Here is a 4,569-nt window from a genome sequence, read left to right as displayed (position 1 = left end):
CCAACTATGCGCAAAATGGGGGCTGGGTGTGTGTGTGTGTGTGTGTGTGTGCTCCGAAAACCCGACTAATGATGACAAAAAGTTTCGAGCCCGTCGCTAAGGACGTCCCCGGCAAAACCTTGAGCATCGGGCGAAGCGTCAGCTCGCGCCGAAGCAAATTACTTGTGAATGGCATCTCAAGCGTAGTGCAAGCGGAACGGGCAAAACGTGTCCTCCCCGTCCGCCCGGCTCGGCCCGACGGTGGTAGTTTTGTCGCGCCGGGACGAAAGATAGCGCACCCGCAACCACCCACCCGGCAAGATATGCAAATGTTGTGCCATTTTTTCCCAACCGGCCGGCGCTGCTTGCGCCACCGCGCGATCAAGATTGATTTCGCAGCGGACAGTGTGGTGCTGGGAAGCGACGGAAGCACTGTTTCCGCACGGTCCAGGCGTACGGGAAAAACTGCGGGGGCTACGGGAGGAGGCCATCGCGGCAAAAAATGCTCCAATCGAAAGCTCTTTATGATTTATTTCCCTCCGCCAGCCGAACCGATGGCTGCTTCCGGGTGGCAAGGGGGGAGGGGGAAGGGGACGGAAGCTGTCCTTGCGGACCTTCGCGTAAGCTGGAACACGTGTAGCGCTTTCGTACGACTCAATTGCAAGCGCCGTCCGCCTTGTTGCCCATTCAACAAGCGAGCGCGTCCATTTTGGCCCACCATTTTCCAAACCAACCCCTCGCGCTGTTCACGCACGCCACGGCGGGGCGAACTGCGTGTATTCAATTTTCACGCGCCCTTCAATTCGCGCGGCCACTCCGCTTTGTTCGCGGCTCGGGCAGTTATTTTTATTGAGAACTGTCACGCACGTGCTTGCTCATTTGCATCGACACGGCGGTTCGGCGCTCGGGCTCGGAAGGACGAAGCGCTTTCGTGACGCAAAAGCGGTGCCGGGAGGGGAAGCTTTCTCTCGGGCGCGCGCTCTCTCTCTCCGAGCGCACGGTGGGTGAAGATCCTATGGACAAATAGGCTAGGGTGGAATTTCTGCTTACTGGTTGTGTTGGGTACTTTTGTGTTTCAAAGTTTTTCAATTAGATTGTGAGTTAGTATGTATGACTTTAGACCTTCAGATACATCGAGTTAGGCCACTAACGGGAGATGAAACCATGTTCGAAAACAATTAAATTTATTGCTACAGTAACAGTTACAAAACTGTCTGAAGACTGTAAAGTCATACCTCAGAATTCCACCAATAGATCTGGTGTGGTGTGCATTTTAAGCTCTAGTAGACATCTAGACAGATACTACACGGTGCACAAAGGTCGTAAGAAGAGATGCGTGTCTTCGGCATACACAAATTGTTCCCACGTTTTGCCACTACCTGCAATAACGGCGAACCGATGAATGTTTGAGATCAGAATATTGAAATTCATTTTTTTTCATTCAATTCAATTCATTCAAGACCCCGGCCAGAATGGGATACATAATAGACTGGCAGATGAAGGTGCGAGACCGTGAGCGGTTTTGGACACTCCTGAGGCAGGCCAAGACCGTAAGTATTTTTTTCTGGAATTATGTGTTTGTCATTCTGAAGAGTTCTTGCAGAGAGATTCCAGGTGTTCCGAAAAGTGCAGGCTCATGATAGTTTTCATATTTTGCTAGGTGTGGTTGGTGAACATAATGACGACAATTGAGTGCTTCGTATTAACACTAAACTTCAGTAACAATCGTCCCAAGATATAAGAGCTCGTTCCTTTCAAGATATTCCTGGGTTCTTCTACATGATGTTCTATGTCTCAGAGGTACCGCAGATCGACCGTCGGATGTCGGGCAAGATCTGGCTTTAAAATACTCAACATTATAGTTTCCGATAAAATCTTTGCAGCAAAGTCTCTTCGGAGTTTGCAGAGTTGACAGGATCTTGCAGACGACATTGAGGACTGTGGCCTCCGGGACGTTCGCGTGGTTTAGTATGTTGGTTCTGAGCTCGTAGGTGAACAACCGCTGTTTTAGGTCCAATAGGTCTAGGAGATCCAAATGCTCCGAAAATTGCGGCAAGTCTCATGGAGCTCATCTTGAAGAGCTCTTCAGTTGTCTAATGTTCCCAATGGCGTCATTCATTCGAACAGAGATACTTCACGGTGTGCTCCCCTATACGTAGACATCTCTTTTTGAGTAATATTCTCAGATTTTGAAGTTCATTCGAAGTGATAGCATTGTTCTGAGATAACATAACCCATGGAAACAAAAGCAAAAAAGTGTAATATTTTGTATTTCACTTCACACAAAAACTCGTCTTTTTCAGCTAGTCAACCAGTTGTTTCCCTTTTCTGTACTAAGAGCCCATGGTGCTATCGGGAGTAGCTACACGGCTCCTGATAACGAGAGAGAGAGCGCGCAAAAGAGCACGAAGTACAGTGAAAGCTTGCCGACACACCATCATCGCAAGCGAACCGCACGGGCTCCGAACAGTTTTGAGTGAATCGTTGTGCGAAGCGGTCATCCAGGAACGCGGAACTTCCGCCTTCAAAGTTGCCCGTGCCGGTGAAAACGGTTCTGCTGGTAACCCCTACCGTGTGTGAGGGCAGTTCCGTGCGTTGCGTGTCGCGTGGTCCTTTCCCTCCCAGGGAGGATGGCTGGTGCCTGGACGCGGCTCCGCTGGTGCAGTGAGTGACAGTGTGTCCTGTGGGCTGCCTTTTTCGTTGTTCTGTTGTTTTGGTTAGTGCGTATGTGTGTGTGATACCTGTGGTGGTGATGGTGGCAGTGAGAGGAGGTTCAGTGACTCGACCAACCGCAAACAAAAACATCAACCAGACCTAGCAAAACACGCAACAACCAGGTGACGCACCGCGCACGGGGTGTTGAAAGGCATCAATCAACGGTACAGCGTCTTCAAGCTAGCGCAACAGCAACACTTCGCACTCCCCGCTTGTTAGTAACAGCGCCACAAGTAACAGCAGACAAGCACACACATCCACACACACACAAACACACAAGGTACACTCAAACTCAAATAAAAAGAAAGAAAAAAGGGTAACACTCCTAAACCGAGCGTTACTGTGGAAGTTAAGTGCGTGTGAAGAAATAAAAACACGACACGGGAAAAGCAAGTGAGCGAGCGAGAAAGAGATAGAGAGAGAGAGAGACGGAGAGAGAGAGAGACGGAGAGAGAAGGAAGCAACAGGGAATTACACAAAAATTAAAAAAAAAACCAACAGACGATACAAAAAATGTACTAAAACAACTACACAAAACCACGCACGCAGCCGAACAAGTAGGCAGGAACAAATAAAAACAGGGTTGGAAAAGCACACAAAAGGAGTGAGTAACTCCGGGGAGTATATACACACGCATACACATACACACACACATTCACGCAGCGACTACAACCGAAAAAAATATATATACACAAACGGATCGTTAACAACCGACCGACAACAGGTAAGCGTAACCGATTCCGCCACTATGGTAGTGTAATTTTAGATCCTGCTCACTCCACTCTCTCTCGCCCTGTCTCTCTCACTCGCTCTTGCTGTGTGCGTGTATCCTACATCTCATCCATCCAGTTCCTTCCATCACACGCGAGTTGTTTAAGCGTCCTAAAAACGGTCTGTTACGGGGTAACCGGATGGCTTGGTTGACGAGTTTCTATGTGGAAATTGCGAAATGATTCCGAACTGGGGAGCAGCCGATGGAACGGAACGTCGAAAGAAATCCGACACCACTGCAATCAAAAACCAACCGGGGCTGTCCTTATTACGGATCCAGCATTGTAGGATTCCCTTCAGGATTAAGGAATGTCGAGATCTTTAAACGAGTCTTTCAATCCTCCCACTTTTGATTGAACACAGTTACGATGGTTTACGTTAAAAAGACGGAACATTTGAGGGCATAAAGAGAAGGGGTTTTATTTTAATTGAAATATCTCAATAACCACAATCCGTAGTTGCGCCCCAAATCGATCCTTATCGTGTGTGTGTGTGTGCGCGCTCTGCACACGAAACCACTGTACTGGGTGTGCGTGTGGACCTACTAATGGGAGCTACTATTGCGCCACCCTAATCTGATGGTGAATAATTTTGCAAATCGCCCTTGCGAGGCTTAAATACGCCAACATAAACCCTTGTTGGCAAGGTCTGAACTGTGGTGGACGGTTTTTTTTTAATTTAACTTTATTTTATTTCCTGAAGGTTATAATTAGCACTCAAGCACCGACATAATTTAGTACCGCGTCTGGCAATTGGAGGGTTCTTTTGTGGCGATTTGGGAATTTGAACTCTGCCACGTTCTCCAGCTCGCTTTAATGAGGTGCCTGCAAAGCGCGCACGCGGCTTCTCCCGACGCTTCGCATTTAATTTGATCCTTAACGCAGGATAATGGTGGAAAGTTCGACTCCCAGCAGATCCGTCGCTGGCTTGGTGAGTGTATGTGTGCGCGTGTCTTTAAATGCGAATGATGCTTTTTGGGGTGGATAGATTTATTTTGCTGGCGAGCGCCCCACCAGATTGACCCATGGCCATATTATTTACAAGCTGCTTCATCTCGCTTTTTTTTTTGGTAAATTAAATTATCCCGATCCTTGCGTTTGAAGC

The 4,569-nt window shown here is 48.2% G+C and overlaps 1 protein-coding gene across 4 annotated transcripts in view; it reads left to right on the top strand.

The window, feature by feature from the left end:
* The first annotated feature begins 2,436 nt into the window (after positions 1 to 2,436).
* The window catches only part of LOC121588261 (otoferlin-like), a 31,321-nt gene continuing 29,188 nt past the window's right edge, over positions 2,437 to 4,569 (top strand). The window contains exons 1-2 of one of the 4 annotated variants that reach the window (XM_041906005.1): positions 2,437 to 3,418; positions 3,544 to 4,395. The gene's annotated coding sequence lies outside the window, so the exon portion shown is untranslated. The remainder of the gene's footprint in view (positions 3,419 to 3,543; positions 4,396 to 4,569) is intronic. The other 3 variants (XM_041906021.1, XM_041906013.1, XM_041905997.1) reach the window with 3 other exon arrangements.

This window comes from Anopheles merus, chromosome X, assembly GCF_017562075.2.
Source record: "Anopheles merus strain MAF chromosome X, AmerM5.1, whole genome shotgun sequence".
Classification (NCBI taxonomy): Eukaryota; Metazoa; Arthropoda; class Insecta; order Diptera; family Culicidae; genus Anopheles; species Anopheles merus.
Note: the sequence above shows the minus strand (reverse complement) of the source record. Positions and strands in the feature narration are given on the sequence as shown.